Source organism: Eschscholzia californica, unplaced genomic scaffold, assembly GCF_041429995.1.
Source record: "Eschscholzia californica isolate CP2 unplaced genomic scaffold, dmEscCali1.0.p SCAF_4, whole genome shotgun sequence".
In the NCBI taxonomy this organism is placed as follows: Eukaryota; Viridiplantae; Streptophyta; class Magnoliopsida; order Ranunculales; family Papaveraceae; genus Eschscholzia; species Eschscholzia californica.
This window is the reverse complement of record NW_028238461.1, coordinates 33806880-33824432: the sequence shown is the minus strand read 5'-3', so window position 1 is coordinate 33824432 and position 17553 is coordinate 33806880. Positions and strand designations below refer to the sequence as shown.

Below are 17553 nucleotides of genomic sequence, written 5' to 3'. Positions count from 1 at the left end.
AGCCTTCTCTACTCCACCATGTGCTTTACAATGAGTTGTCAAGCAACTTATTATAAGGCACATTTAGTTTCACTAGTTGAGAGATGTGGGACATCAATTTTCTAGAGAAAGAGAGTTTTGAATGCCATCTTACATCTAGAGGTGGACCCCACCCATGTGCTAACTAGAAGACAAATTGTCTTGACTAGTAGTGAGTGGGTGAGGCTCACTTCTCAATTAATTATTAGATGGTAATGGGCCCAACCATGGAATCACCCAAATGGGCCCAACCATTGTATAAACCCAACAATCCACCACAAGATGGCTATAAAAGACTTCTGACTGCTAAGCTAGAAGTGGGACATGTACTTAAGTGTTCAATATCTTTCGATTTGAATTGACACATAGTGGAGTGAGGAAACAACCAAAAATAAAGCAACCAAGTGAAATTACTCTTGAACTTGGAGATTTCTGGCTGAGACCCCCACAACACATACGATACCCGGTGAGTTCTGCGTTCTCCGCGATTCGTTCATGTTCATTAAGTAGGCCCTGAACATACCTTGGGACTGGTGAGGTTTTAAGAAGACTGCTGTCTGTCTTCTATAGAGGGCGGCCTTACACCCTCGGGCTCACTTAGGTGATCTCTTTGAGTCTACCTCATCGCAGGCTCTGACCCCTTACTCGGGTCTTGAAATCATTAAGAACTTTGGAAGTTCATCCTTATCATCATCATCAGCAGCTAAACACCATATAGTCCGTCTCAATAGGACCACCATTACGGTAATGGATATATTAGCTATCGGTGTATTCATCAAGTCCGTCTCATTAGAACCACCACAAAGGGCTATGAATACATTAAGAGCCTTAGGCTCATCCTCAGGTCCAACTCTGACCCCTTAATGGAGCTCTGCTAGTGTCACTCTAGCTGACTCCGCTCCACGTCACAGGAATGGAAAATCAGCACAGGGGCTTTAGCCCCATTCCTTTAGACGTCTCGAGAACTAGTCTCCTCGTTAAGCCTTTAGTAAGTGGGTCTGCCAGATTCTGTTCTGACCTCACATAATCCAAGGCTATTACACCATTTTTCAGCATATGCTTCACTGCAGCATGCCTTATCCTGATGTGTCTCTTCTTGCCATTGAACACATTATTCTTTGCAACAACAATGGCAGCCTGTGAGTCACAATGAAGGGAAATTGGTGTAGTTTCCCTTCCCCATTGTGGTATGTCTCCCAAGAGACTCCTCAACCACTCTGCCTCCTGACTTGCCAGTTCAAGAGCAATCAACTCAGACTCCATAGTGGAACGTGCTATGCATGTCTGTTTGGAAGACTTCCATGACACAGCACCTCCACCCAACACAAAAACATAACCACTAGTTGAACTGACTTCATCATTGTCAGTGACCCAGTTAGCATCACAGTAGCCTTCCAGCACTGCTGGGAACTTTCCATAATGCAGGCCTAGATCAATTGTGCCTCTTAAATACTTAAGCAGGCGATGAAGTGCTCTCCAGTGTTCTTCACTAGGGTTGTGTGTGTATCTACTGAGTCTATTTACTGCGAATGCTATGTCAGGTCTTGTGTGATTCATCAGAAACATCACACTTCCTATGATCTTAGCATACTCGGATTGTGAGACACCTAGTCCTTCATTCTTCACCAGAGTTGTGCTAGGGTCATAGGGAGTTCTCACAGGATTCACATCATAGGAGTTGAACTTTCTCAGTATCTGTTCAACATAATGAGGTTGACTCAGAGAGATGCCATCTAGGGTTCTCTTGATTTTAACCCCTAGTATAACATCTGCCTCTCCTAAGTCCTTCATCTCAAACTTAGATGACAGAAAGGTTTTTACCTCATTCACATTATCTTCATTGGCACCAAAGATGAGCATGTCATCAACATACAGACATATGATGACATATCCAGACGTACACCGTTTAGAATATACACATGAGTCTGAGTTATTCACAGTGAAGTCATTGCTCAACATGGTATCATCGAATTTCTCATACCATTTCTTGGGTGCCTGTTTTAGACCATAGAGGGACTTCTTCAGTCTACATACCTTACTCTCCTGACCATGGATTACGAATCCCTCTGGTTGAGACATATAAATCTTCTCATCTAGATCTCCATTCAGGAAGGCCGTTTTAACATCCATCTGATGTATTACCAGGTCATGCATGGCAGCCAACGCGATAAGAGACCTAATTGTGGTGATTTTAGTCACTGGGGAGTAGGTATCAAAGTAGTCAAGTCCCTCTCTCTGTGTAAAGCCTCTGATCACCAGTCTGGCTTTATACTTATCTATGGTCCCATCTGGCCTAATCTTTTTCTTAAAGATCCACTTACTGCTAATGGGTTTACACCCTTTAGGTAAGTCGGCCAGCTCCCACGTATGATTAACTAGGATAGAGTCTGGCTCACTTTTTATGGCCTCTTTCCATAAGCTTGCATCTACTGAAGTTATGGCTTCATGATAAGTCTTTGGATCAGTCTCAATTAAGAAACTAGATACAAACTCATCGTTAAGCCAGTCTACACCTTCAGATAGAAAAGCAGTAATGCAGTCGGGACCAAAAGTTTTCTCTATCCTACGTCTCTTACTTTTCCTAAGTCCTGTTCCATCTTCTACACTATCTGTGGTGGAGATAGATGGGAGCATACTGTTAGGCACTTCGTCATGTGTGGGTAAATCAGTAAGTGACGAATCATTCATAGGAATATTTTCAACAGGTAGTTTCAAAGGAAACTCATGCTCAAAGAATTCAGCATCTCTAGATTCCGTTATTGTTTCATCTTCCAATAACATGAATCTATATGCTGCACTATTTTGAGCATAACCAATAAATACAGAATCAACTGTCTTTGGTCCGACACTGACTTTCCTAAAGTCAGGTATACCCACTTTGGCCAGACACCCCCACACTCTTAGAAATTTCAGGTTAAGTGCATAACCTTTCCATAATTCATAAGGTGTTTTGTCTAGCCCTTTGTGGGGTACTCTGTTGAGTATGTGGCAGGCAGATAAGATCGCTTCCCCCCACAGTTCATCGGGTAATCCTGAGCTTAGAAGCATGGCATTCATCATGTTTTTGAGTGTCCTGTTTTTCCTCTCCGCAACACCATTCTGTTGTGGCGTATAAGGAGCACTAAATTCATGGATGATTCCATGTTTTTCACAGAAGGATTTAAGGGTGTTAGAGTTGTACTCTCCTCCCCTGTCAGACCTAAACCTCTTAATTTTTCTGTCTAGTTGGTTTTCTACTTCAGCCTTATAATTCAGAAAAGCTTCTTCAGCTTCATCCTTAGACCTCAAGAGGTAAACTTTCGTGTACCTTGAGTAGTCATCTATGAAGGTAATGTAGTATCTCTTACCTCCTCTGCTAGCTAGGTTTCTGAAATCAGCTAAGTCTGAGTGTATTAGTTCTAAAAGTTCTGTCGTTCTAATTGTGACATTCTTAAAGGACAGTTTCGCATGTTTAGCTTCTACACATATGGGACATCTAGTGTGATCATCAAGATCGTCTGCACTGATGATTCCATTCTCTTTAAGTTTCTTGATAGAAGCGTAATTAACGTGTCCTAGTCTACCATGCCATAAATTAGAAGACTCAACGATATAAGCAGAACTAGAAGTATTATTAATTTCTGAATCGACGTTCACTACAAAAAGGCCCCCACTCAGATATCCCTTCCCAACAAAGACTCCATTCTTAGAAATTACAATTTTATCAGACTCAAAAACTAATTTTAAACCAGCTTTGTTGAGAAGAGATCCCGAGATCAGATTCCTCCTTAGGGTGGGCACGTAAAGAACATCTTTCAGAGACAGATTCTTTCCAGAGGTGAGTTTCAGAAGAACCTTTCCTTTGCCCACGATTCCAGCTTTTGCAGAGTTGCCCATGTAGACGCTGGATCCATCGTTCATCTCCTCGAAGGTCTGAAACATCTCTCTGTTTGCACACATATGCCTGGAAGCTCCTGTGTCTAGCACCCATTCATGTTTGCTTTCCACCAAACAAGTCTCGGCTACTACAGCAATGATCTCTTCAGGTTCAGCGATATTCAGTACAGCAACGTTTGAGCGTTGGTCCTTCCTTTGGTTGCACTGGTATGCTTTGTGTCCTGATTTTCCACAGACATAGCAGAGACCTTTCGATTTCTGGATCTTCGAGTTTGACTTGACTCCTCCAGTCTTACTCTTTCCAGACTTCTTCTTCTTCTTATTAGTTTTGGACCTGTCTTTGTTTCCAGAGGGAACAGATTCAACCAAGTTAGCAGAAGGGGAATTCAGAGAGAGGTTAGCAAACTTATCCTTGAGGCGATTTGTCTCTTCCGTCCTCATGTGACTGATCAACTCCTGAAGGGACATGTCCTTCTTCTTGTGCTTTAGATGGTTTCTGTAGTCACTCCAGGATTGAGGAAACTTTTTCAGCAGAACATTGGCTTGAAGGATTTCACACATCTTCATGCCTTCAGCAAGTATTTCAGCAACCAGGTTCTCATAGACATGAACCTGCTCCATGATGGAAGAGTCATCGTTGATTTGGAACTGTAACCACTTTCCCATGATGTACTTCTTCCTCCCAGCATCGTCAGCTCCGTATTTCTTTTGAAGGGTATCCCAGATATCCTTAGCAGATTTGTAGTTGACAAACAAGTCGAATAACTTGTTGTCCATATGATTCAGCCGATGTCCTCGAACGATTTTGTTGTCTTTCTGTTGTTTGACAACATCACCATTCGAAGTAGAAGACATATCCTTAACAGGGGTAATATCGATGTCGATTGAAGAAACAGTGGATAAATCCTCGAACAGAATATAATCAACTTCGAGTTGTTCGAAGAAGATAAGCAGCTTCCGTGACCACCTCTTGTAGTTAGTTCCATCAAGAGGGATCATCTTTGACATATCAGGTAGGGTTTTGAGATTAACAGCAGCCATTGATCAGAAAATCACTTTCAAATTGTTGGAAAACTAGGGTAGATCAATGGAACTGTCGGATAGAAAACAACTAATTCACTGTGTCGTGGTATGGAGGCCACTGCCTTGAAAGTGATTTCGGAGTAACCGGGGTGCTAATTACTTGATTCCGATCACTCCCCAAGGATTGACCACAGCTTACTTCCTCTGTCTGCACTAACAGAGATAGTAATGGAGATAACAGAACTCGAAAGCTTGAACAATCAAAAAGAGGAAGATAGCCGAAATTGAGTTGTGTCTTTTCTCTCTTGAGTTCGGCCGGTATATATAGCCTCTGAGAAAACCCTAACCGCCTAGGAAACGTGGTAGAGAAGTTAAGGGAGTGGGAGATAAACTCGGAAACTGATTAACCCTACGAAATCAGTTAGAGATATACTCAAATACTGATTAGGTTAATCCCACCGACTTAGTCAAAATCCGAGTTTGAGTAAAACTACTCTTCGTGGCAAAAGAGTCTTTTCACTATAAGCTCCCAAGCACCCCAGCACCCCAGCACCCGAGCACGCGGGCGCACGGGCGCACGGGCCACGACCCAAAGGCCCAAAGGCCCATAAGCCCAAACAAACCAAGTGGCCCAAATAGCCCAAATAACCCAAGTGGTCCAAATAGCCCAAATAGCCAAAGAGACCAAATTGGTTAAAAGCCCAAATGCCTCACATGTGTGCGCGCGCGTGTGGGAGCCTTCTCTACTCCACCATGTGCTTTACAATGAGTTGTCAAGCAACTTATTATAAGGCACATTTAGTTTCACTAGTTGAGAGATGTGGGACATTAATTGTCTAGAGAAAGAGAGCTTTGAATGCCATCTTACATCTAGAGGTGGACCCCACCCATGTGCTAACTAGAAGACAAATTGTCTTGACTAGTAGTGAGTGGGTGAGGCTCACTTCTCAATTAATTATTAGATGGTAATGGGTCCAACCATGGAATCACCCAAATGGGCCCAACCATTGTATAAACCCAACATTATAATATTTATATGAATTCTCACTTAAATAATTCACACTTGACCGAGCAGTTCTTACCTGTTGCACTGGAGAACAATGGGTGTGTCTGAATTCTCTATAGTGATTTCTTAGATATTCCTCAAGCTTTTGAACATCTTCTCTGCGAAAGATATCCCACAGAGCACCACCATCATTCTTTGTCAAAGCACAAGTTATGTTTTTATTGCTTAAAGTATCTATTGCCACTGAACCAGAATTCCGATTTACTATTTTTGGTTGATCAATTTCTGGTGCACCACTTGTTTGGACTTCTTTATAAGAGAAAGCAACCTACTTTCAACAAAAAAAAATATAAGAGAAAGCAACCTTACTCTCGTCTCAATTCCAATTGTTGTCATGTTCATCATGTGTTTCAATTTTCTCCTTTTCTTGAGGGTCTCTTGGAGAAAACTCAGTTGTATTTCTATTTCTCTTTTTTCTGACGTACGTTAGTAATTCCTCATGCTTCCTCTTTTGTTCTCCCAAACCATTACTCTTTTCTATTATCTTCTTGGTTTCTTCTGCCACAGCGTTCTCCCTTACTTCCTTCTCTAGCAAATTAAAAGCAGCAAATTCCTCTCTTCCGTTTTTTCTTATAGACGAAGATAAACTGCCTTTCTTGTCTGACGTAGATGATTGAAACAATGACCCTTCATTAATGTTCATTTCTAGAGGTTCAGTGGCCACTGGGTCTCGAATAATTTTTCCTGTAGATGATGATTGGTTATAGTTAACCTTATGGTACTCCCCTGAAAGACTAAAAAGTTCTTTTTGATCTTGAACTTTGTTCCTCTTTTTTAAATTTTCAACGGCATCAAGCTGCAAACTATCGCGGGGTACTTCTTGTGTGTGCATCAAAATATTAACCTGAGTGAAAAGAAGCAGAATTAGAATGAAAGATATAGAAGGCAACCATGATTCAGAAATTATTTGAATAAAATACTGGAACAACGTATGAGATAATATAATGCCAAAATGTGTCCTCCAGTGCTGAATCCAACCTATATGATATAAGAAAAGAAGAAAGATGTACACGCACGACATATTACAGAAGCAAAATTGGAATTAGCAAAATTGAAAATTCCATGTGCTATTTCTATACGTAGTTTCATCATGCGATAATTCTCCGCAACAAGGATTACAAACGTAGGCGAGTCAAAAATTGATACCGCGTCAGACATGTCACAGTGAAGCTTGGTTACAGAGTCACCACGGCCTAGCTCTTCAGAAGCCCCATAACCAATATATGACTTTTGCCCCAGGTCTGGCTTGAGAGTTTCCCAGATGCGCAGCAAGATTAAGAAATCCACACTTAGGATTTGTGTACAACTGAAATGGCAAAGCACTAAAAAACTCAGCACCATGTCGTGGCAAGCGCTCCTCAAAGTAATTAGATGGTGGCCAATCCTTCAGCTTCAGCATCTCAAGCCACAAGTTTGAGTGTCGCCGACCATCTGAATATCGTTTGAAGAATTGGTGTATATTAATCTCGAACTGCATAACGAAATTGTTTATATAAGTATTCGCATCAAGTTAACACGTAATGGTGGTGTTTCTTAAAACTAGAACTTATTGCAAGCCTCAATTTAAATATTCCTCACCATTCTATATAAAAATGAGGCGAAGATGAAATATATAAATAAATTATTATCAGTTCAAAATAAAAACTCGGAAAGCCTGTGAGTACAAATACACCGGGTTTCTATGGCTAAACTAACCTCAGACCAATCCATGCAATCAATAGCGGTGACAGCCAAGTTTGACGTATCTTTTGACATTTTAGAGGTTGTTATCTCACGCAATGCACGCCACATAACCATTGGTTCCCAGCTCAAACCAGATGTAAGTTCCAACACATCACGTACTGTGAGAGGCGGTTGGTGGTGTTAGGCGGTTTGGTGAGAACTGCTAAATTTTGGAAGTTACTTAAAATTTCAAATTGAAATTAGCGGTTTAGGCTTATGGGGCGGTTTATGCTTATGGCGGTTTCAATTTAGGTTTTGGTTTCCAATTTTTCAACCGGCTTATAATAATATAAAAAGGGGGTTGAGTGCTTTGTAACCAATCATCAACACAAGCAACAACTCTTCTTTAGAGAGCTAGAGAGAGAGAGCAAGAGTGAGAGAAATTTTTTGTTCATAGTTTTGAGCGGTGTTAAATTTCTCGGTCGTCAAAGATCTAATATAGAAGGTTAAATTCTATACGGTACCATCTTGGGACGAACTTACGGGTTGTGTTAGTCGTCTTCATCTATCCTTCAATAAAGATTTCTTGTTCGCCCGAGGACGTAGGCTTTAAAGCCGAACCTCGTTAAATTCTGTTCGCATATTTGATTTTGGCTTAGTTTTTCGATTAATCTTCATAATCGGATCAATTTCTAGGATAGGTTCGATAGCTTCCGCGACTTTTAGTTATAACAATTGGTACCAGAGCCTTGTTGAGATTGAACGAAGAAGAAGATGGGATCGAGAAGTGGTACGGTCAAAGCAGGGAAATATGAGATAGAGAAGTTCAATGGGAAAAACGATTTTTCTTATTGGCGGATGCAGATGAAGAATCTGTTAATCTCGCAAAAATTACACAAGACGTTGACGGGAAAGAAACCAGGAGATATGTCAAATGAGAATTGGAAGAGTTAGATCTCGAAGCACGGGCTACCATTATGTTGTGTCTTGAGAGGGACGTGGCGTTCCTAGTAGATGGAGAAACAACGGCGGCGGGTGTGTGGTTAAAGCTAGAAAGCAGTTTCATGACGAAAACTTTAACGAATCGGGTCTACTTAAAATCCAAATTATTCACATGTAGAATGGAAGAGGGTTCTTCTATTCAGGAATATGTGAATAGGTTTGACAGGATTATCTCAGATTTGAAGGATATTGATGTTAAGGTTGAGGATGAGGACCAAGCCCTCATATTGTTACTTTCATTACCTAAATCCTATGAGAACCTTGTTCAAACTTTGATGCTTGTTGGTGATAGTCTAAGCATGGAAGAGACGAGAAATTCGTTATTAGCGGATGACCTTCGTAAGGTTGCTACTAACAGTATGGCGTCGGGTGGAGTAGACAAGGATCAAGCACAAGGGTTGTTTGTAACGAGGGGGAGGAGTAATGAAAGGGGAAAGGGAAAGGGCGGGAAATCTAGAGGCTCTTTCAAGAAAACGTGCTTTAGTTGTGGTGAGTTTGGCCACTTTAAAGCGGCTTGTCCAAAGAGAAAGTTGAAGCAAAAGAACGAAGGCTACAAGGAGAAACAAGAGATGCAAGAGGCGGGATATGTGTCAGAAGAGGCGGACGAATGTTTCTCGGTGACAGAGGTGTCTGAGAAGATCTTCGATAAGTGGATGCTTGATTCAGGGGCGTCACACCATATGTGCCCAAATAGGGAGTGGTTTACTACCTATAGGAGTATAGATGGTGGTACAGTTATACTGGGTGATGATAGTATATGTAAAACTGTGGGACTCGGAACAATACGGATCAAGATGCACGATGGAGTGGTGAGAACATTGACGGACGTAAGACACATACCCGATTTGCGGAAAAATCTAATTTCCCTTGGTGTGTTGGAGCGGAACGGCTGTAAGACAATTATAGAGAATGGCTCCATAAAAGTCGTTAAGGGTTCTTTGGTGGTAATGAGAGGTACTCGTTACGGTAATTTATACAAACTTTTGGGGACAACAATTACGGGAGATGTAGCAGTAGGAATCAGTGGAAGGGATCCAACGGCTAGTACGAGGCTTTGGCATATGCGCCTTGGGCATATGTCAGAAAAGGGTCTATCTTTGATGTGCGGGAAAGGCTTGTTGAAGGACATGAAGAAGCCTTGCATGGAGTTTTGTGAGCATTGTGTGTTCGGGAAGGCACACAGGGTGACGTTCTTTACAAGCAAGCACAGGAGCAAAGAGGTGTTAGACTACGTACACACCGATGTCTGGGGACCGGCAAAGTTACCTTCCAAGGGTGGTTCCAGGTATTTTGTTACATTCGTTGATGATCATTCGAGATTTGTCTGGCTTTATTTTCTGAAGCATAAGAATTCAACACGTTCCTGGTGTGGAAAGCAATGGTTGAGAACAAAACTGGTCGAAAGCTGAAGACGTTAAGGTCGGATAATGGGACCGAGTACACGGATGGGGCATTCAAGGAGTTTTGTAATCAGGAAGGCATTGTGAGGCACTGGACAGTAGTAAACACACCTCAGCAGAATGGAGTCGCAGAGAGATTGAACCGTACACTACTTGAGAAGGCTAGATGTATGCGCTCCAATTCGGGATTAGGCGTAGAATGGTGGGCAGAATCTGTTGCTACAGCTTGTTATATTGTGAACAGGTCTCCACATTCTTCTTTAGATGGCGGCATACCTTACGAGGTGTGGTCAGGTGAACATGCAGATTACGGGAGACTTAAGGTTTTCGGTTGTACGGCCTATTACCATGTTAAAGGTAACAAACTTGACAATAGAGCAAAGAAGGCAATTTTCTTAGGATATGCTACAGGAGTCAAGGGTTATCGATTATGGTGTACGGAAGACAAGAAGTTTGTAATCAGCAGAGATGTGGTGTTTGATGAGTCATCTATTGTAGCTATGGCGAAAGCTACGGTGCCTAGTTGTGGTGATGTTGGGTCTACTAAAGCTCAAGTAGTGGAAGTAGAAATCGAAGACCAACGGGTTTCTAGGAATCATGATCAGGTGGAGCATCAGGATAATACTCAGGATGAGGAAATTGATGAACCCGATCATGAGGAGGTTCAAGGGGAAGGTACACAAGTTTTACAACAACAACAGCAGGATGTTTCGGTACACACTAGGCCGAAACGGTTATATAAGCCGGTACAGAGGTTAGGGTCAGACAAACCTCTTAGGCATTATGGGCAGGCAAGTCTGGTTGAATATGCACTCTCGGTGGAAGACGACGAGCCGGTCACCTTCAAACAAGCTATTACCGCGGAGGAAAGAGAGAGTTGGTTGGTTGCTATGCAAGAAGAGATGGAGTCTCTTCACAAGAACAAGACATGGGAGGTTGTCCCATTGCCCGAAGGTAAGTCTGTTATTGGTTGTAAATGGGTGTACAAGAAGAAAGAGGATTCTTCCGAAATCAAGGGTACAAGGTATAAGGCAAGACTAGTGGCCAAGGGTTATGCACAGAAAGAAGGGGTCGACTACAATGAGATTTTCTCACCGGTCGTGAAGCATACTTCTATTCGGGTGCTATTGAGTATTGTTGCTCAGAGGGATCTTGAGCTGGAACAACTCGATGTTAAAACCGCCTTCTTGCACGGTGATTTGGAAGAAGAAATTTATATGGCTCAACCTGAGGGATACAGGGTTGAGGGCAAAGAAAATCAAGTATGTCGTTTGAGGAAATCTCTTTACGGATTGAAACAATCCCCTCGCCAATGGTACAAACGATTTGATTTTTTCATGCTAAAGCATGGTTTTCGCAGAAGTGACTATGATTGTTGTGTATACATCAAGAAGCTTCGCGAAGGTGACTTTATTTATCTCCTTTTGTATGTGGATGACATGCTTATTGCTTCTCGAAGCATGGTGGAGATAAATAAGTTAAAATCTCAACTCAGTCAAGAGTTTGAGATGAAAGACATGGGCGCTGCAAAGAAGATACTGGGAATGGAGATTAAGAGAGAGTGGTCAAGTAAGAAACTGTACTTGAATCAGAAAGGTTACATCGAACGAGTAGTTTCTCGGTTCGGGATGCAGAATGCGAAGGCGGTGTCAACACCTTTGGCACCACAGATCAGGCTCTCGGGAAAACAATCTCCCACTACTACGGTGGAGAAGATCATATGGATCGTGTACCGTATGCTAGTGCAGTTGGCAGTTTGATGTACGCTATGGTGTGTACTCGTCCGGATATTTCACAAGCCGTCAGTGTGGTTAGTAGGTTTATGGCAAACCCGGGGAAGACACATTGGGAAGCTGTGAAGTGGGTCTTGAGGTACTTGAAGGGTACCGTTGATACGAGTTTGTGCTTTGGTGGAGACACATGTCAGGTAAGCAGTTATGTTGACTCGGATTATGCTAGCGATCTAGATAGAAGACGATCTACTACTGGTTATGTATTTAGGGTACATGGTGCTCCAGTTAGTTGGCGATCGATGTTACAATCTACAGTTGCGTTATCTACTACGGAGGCCGAGTATATGGCTATGGCCGAGGATGTGAAGGAAGCATTGTGGTTGTGGGGTCTTCTGGATGATCTAGGGATTAAGCAGGAGTGCGTGGATGTATGGTGTGATAGTCAAAGTGCGATCCACTTGGCGAAGAATCAGGTCCATCATGCTCGTACTAAGCATATCGATGTCAGGTATCACTTTGTACGAGATGTCATAGAGGAAGGTGATGTTTCTCTCATGAAGGTACACACAGATGAGAATCCCGCGGACATGTTGACTAAAGTGGTGACATGTAGCAAGTTTCAGCATTGCCTGGAATTGCTACAAATCGGCTCGTGTTAAGTTGCCCGAAAGGGCGTAATGGCAGCAAGGTAATCTTTATGTGAAGGGTTGGTAGAACTACGGTAGGCTTGATCCTGTAAAAGGGTACGTAGGCAACCATGGTCATATGGTGCAGTCGGATGAAGTTACAAGAAGCAGATATATCTTACAAGGAGTATCCTGGTGTTCGTCCAAAATTTGAAGTATTTCAAATTGTGTACGAGGTGGAGAATTGTGAGAGGCGGTTGGTGGTGTTAGGCGGTTTGGTGAGAACTGCTAAATTTTGGAAGTTACTTAAAATTTCAAATTGAAATTGGCAGTTTAGGCTTATGGGGCGGTTTATGCTTATGGCGGTTTCAATTTAGGTTTTGGTTTCCAATTTTTCCACCGGCGTATAATAATATAAAAAGGGGGTTGAGTGCTTTGTAACCAATCATCAACACAAGCAACAACAACTCTTCTTTAGAGAGCTAGAGAGAGAGCAAGAGTGAGAGAAACTTTTTGTTCATAGTTTTGAGCGGTGTTAAATTTCTCGGTCGTCGAAGATCTAGTATAGAAGGTTAAATTCTATACGGTACCATCTTGGGACGAACTTGCGGGTTGTGTTATTCGTCTTCATCTATCCTTCAATAAAGATTTCTTGTTCGCCCGAGGACGTAGGCTTTAAAGCCGAACCTCGTTAAATTCTGTTCGCATATTTGATTTTGGCTTAGTTTTTCGATTAATCTTCATAATCGGATCAATTTCTAGGATAGGTTCGATAGCTTCCGCGACTTTTAGTTATAACACGTACAATCACCGGTTCACCTTTAAGCCAATGCTTTTGGAAGTGGTCCAGGTCCTCCTGTTGGATTTCAGCTGTTGGGCAGTAGAGATAATCGTCGTCACAATTTTCTCGAGAAGCAGCTCTCCGCAAGTTATTTCTGTCAAAGCCGATCTCGCCAATTGAGTTGAAACAGCACTTTTCAGTAGGAGTCACAGGAATATAAGAGAAGTTGTATCTTGTTGCTATTTCTTCTGCTCTCTTTTCCAACTCCAACACCCAATTTTCAGGAAATATGTGCTTCAGCTGTAGAAGATTGGAACCACAACCATTCATTTCCTTAGGCGGACAACGGACGCTACCATTTTTCATCAATTTCCAGCAAGATTTCAGCTGCACATTATTATGAGAGCTTTTATCAAGAGATGGCTCTGAAGAGTCTGAACCATGTTTCAACCCTGACGACAATGATAAAGGCTTTCCACCAAACAAATTAGGTTTGTCTCTGTTGATATATTTCATGGATACCTCCTCTGTCCAGGCTTTTAGGGAACCATCACGAATCTCCCGACAACAGGTAAGGCAGAGATCATAAGAACAGTTCGCACAGCTTCTATGGAAGTCAGAAATAGATGTTTTGCAGTAGTTGCTGCGAGAACCAATATGGTACTTCAGTCTTTGAATAGTTTGAAAGGAACAAAAACAATGTCATTAAAAATATGTATGTACCAGTAAACACGCTCATCAGCAAAACAAACTTTCTCCTTTACCTTCACCTTTGGAAGTGGTAAATCTGTCCAAACAAAATGTCAAGCCAGAAAAAGGAAAATTAAACAATCATAGCTCGGTGCTTCGGTGCACTATCTGACTATCATGGGATGCATCTTATGAAGACATATCTAATACACTCATATTATGTACTTTTGTGACTTGGCATTCTAAGACCAGTTGGCAATTGATTTAATTCATTAATATCATCCTTGATCAGATGATCCTTTTTGTCCTCCTGTGGTGTTTCTAATGGTATGGAAATGCAATTTGTTTCTCAGCGGAAAGTATGATCTTAAAGAAAATTTAGCGTTTACTGGCACTGAAGGTTAATCAAAGTACCTTGAATCCTAGCCTCGATCTCCTTTTCTAGGATTTGTTCTGCGGCAATTTGTTTCAGGTTTGGAAGAAGAGCTTTTAGAATATGTTTAGAGTAGTTAACCTTTTCACCTACCTTCATCTGCAGCGCTGAGGTCTTCCAATCCAACAAATGAATCAAGAGCAAGGGAGAAATTATCATTAGTAAGGTGAAAATGTCACATAATTTGACCAGTAAAAAAGTTTTGAAGTGTCACAAAAAACAAGCCAACCTCAAAGCTGAAGTTCATACGCAAGCATGCTTTGCAATTGCAATTTCCACTGCAAAATGGGCAAGCCTTTGAAACGGCCTCAGTAGATACACCAGGGTACCTATATTCGATGCAAATTCCACGAAGAAATTTTTAGATTATGGTAACCCAACACTAGTCAAACTGCTACCACCTACGTTTATAATTAAGTACGCCGTCTGCTAGACCAGGATGGAGATAGGCGACATAACTGAGAAAAATTGAATAAATTCATAATGTATTGCCTTTTAGATGATTATTACCAACTTTGGCTAAAAAAACCTAGGATTTATCCAAGTAAAACAGTACAAGTAAAATTACAAGCAAGGAAAGTGGACCCCCCAGTTCAATGCCAGATATTAGTTCAATCACCATCATCCAACAACTTTTAAGAACATAAGATACAACTAACACATAATCCAAGACAGTAGGACTGATCGATATAAACTGCAGCCAGAAGGTTAACTAAGTTAGATTCCACAGTAGTCAATCTCTCATACTGTAACAGGTCTCAGTTTGCTGCACTCCACTGGAAAGATTTTAGAAATCACACTACATCTTAACGAAAAGAGTCGCGTCTGCATGAAAATGGAAGTCAATGCTGTTTATCATAAACAACGTTCTACTGGCTTAACTGTCCGGAAGGAGAAAGTGCCACCCACATTTCTGGGAGCTTCTCTAACTTCAAAGTGTTCTTAAATTTCAAAAAGAACGATTAATCTTCAAATTTGACAAACTGAGTCAACACTCGAGGACCCCCCAAGACAACATTCTACAATTTTTAAACATTTTTGCACACTGTTTGTTTGCCAAAAATATTGATTGTTCTATTTTTTAACAATTTGAATTAATATTAAGGGATACTATTTACAAATTCCAGGTTTTCATGCTTGGAGATGACGGAATAGGTTCTGTCGGCCCTCAAAATTAGATCAAACTATTCAGTAAGAGCCTTCTATGATACAGTGAAATATAAAATTTTCAAAAAATAAACGATTGTTATATTTATTAAAATTTATAAAAGAGCTTCACCACACTCCACACAAAAGTAAATGCAACACAAATACACAAGCACAAGTATTTTGTTGACATTCTTACAGACTAACATCCAAGGTCTCCAAGATATCCTAGATTCTACAACATCAAGTTCCAAGATAAAGAGATTACTTCACTTATTTAAGATATTAAAGGTACATATATCTCCTATTAAGTATTTCAAGTTAGTGTATAATCGAGTTTCCTCGAATATTACCTATTAAGCTTCTAAAACATCAATATTTAATATGGTACAAGAGCAACTATGGATAATATCCATATCTAGTGAGGTCACAATCCTCAGATAACAAGTAACACAAGTAACGACCCCTTTGCTATGAAAGCTGTAATAAGTTTTCATGGTCAAAGGCAATCATCAGAGTTGAAGAGTAACTAAATTTCCAAGTTTCGTTAAAACTAAGGCGCAAGCTGCGCAACAACAACTAAGCAAGTACGCCCAAATACGATTTAAGCTAAATTACTTAATCTTTCATCTACTTATAGGTTGTAATAAAGTCAAGAAGAACAGAGGCAAAAATATTATGAGATCATAAAACAGAAAAAGTAATGGAAGTTCGAATTTGTGGAAGACATTTACCAACGCGTTATGCACTGCAAGCAATATCGATTCCTTTTACATTTCTCGCACTGAACAACTTTCTCTTTATCGCTCTTCTGGCACTGGTGACACCTCAAGGACTTCCAAACAACAAACTTAGATTTTCCCTTTTCTTTCCACTCATCATCGTCATCATCATAATCATCATTCCCGTTATTAACATCTTCATAACCATCGTCTTCATCATCATTCCTGCTCTTGCTTTTGGACTTCCACTGCTCTTTCATCTTACTTCCACCGGAAGGTTTCATATAGCACATCTCAGAAGAAACCTGTGATTTGTTACCAAGCGTTATAATGTAGTGATATTGGCAGAGGCTCTGTCCCTTAAGGATCCGGTTGTTGCACCCATGACCATTCTCGACAGAGCTACAGCAACGCAATTCGTCTGTCGGGAAAACAACATCATTATCACCCCCTTCGATGCCAACCTTGACGCTGAAGTTCATCTGCAAGCATGCTTCGCAATTGCAATTTCTATTGCAAAATGGGCAAGCCTTCGAAATTTCCTCAATAGATATACGAGGGTACCTATTATCCATTAATAAATTTTAGATTACAGTACAACAGCATTATCAAACTGTTACAACTGATGTTTACAATTTCAGTACAATGTTTGCTGTGAGCGGATGGAGATTTGCCAACACAACTGAGAAAAATAAAATAAATCACAAATAAATTGGCTTTTAGATTGTACCTACCGACTGTGGATGAGGTTTCTAAGATTGTTCATGTCAAACTGTACATGTAAGATCACAAGCAAGGAAGAGGATCCACATTCTGACGCGAGATATAACCGTTAATGCAACAACTTTTAAGAACAGAACATACTCTAACAACATATTACGTAGGACATTAAGGGCGAACGATATACAAATACCGTCCTAGAAGGTAATAGTTCTTCCAGATAGCAGTCCTCAGTTCTCCTGTAGCATCCTCTAGAGCTTCTACAACATTATTAATTGAATGAATCTTTTGGGTAAACGGGTACTAGTGGCACCTCACAAAGCTATGTGTTTGAGAATTTTGAACTTGTTTAGTTGGTTTGGTTTAATCCAAGTTAGATTGCATCCTAGTCTACCTCTTACTTGAATCCACTTCTACACCTGGTTTCAGTTCGTAGTACTCGGTTGGAAGTAATTGAGGATATTGGATATACTGATTTACTAGGATAAGAGAGAATCTCATATCCTCTTTCCATAGTTTAGTGATTCCATAATCTTGTGGATTTCTAAGATAATTCTCTATATCTCATAATATATGGTTTCTTAGTATTGTTTAAATTGTGTCTTGTAAATCAAGTAACAACCTTAATTAGGGTCTATTGTATATCTATAAATAT

The 17553-nt window shown here is 40.8% G+C and overlaps 1 pseudogene; it reads right to left on the bottom strand.

Moving 5' to 3' along the window:
- The window catches only part of LOC147544239 (lysine-specific demethylase JMJ26-like), a 40524-nt pseudogene extending 23864 nt beyond the window's left edge, over positions 1–16660 (bottom strand).
- Between the last annotated feature and the right edge of the window lie 893 nt (positions 16661–17553).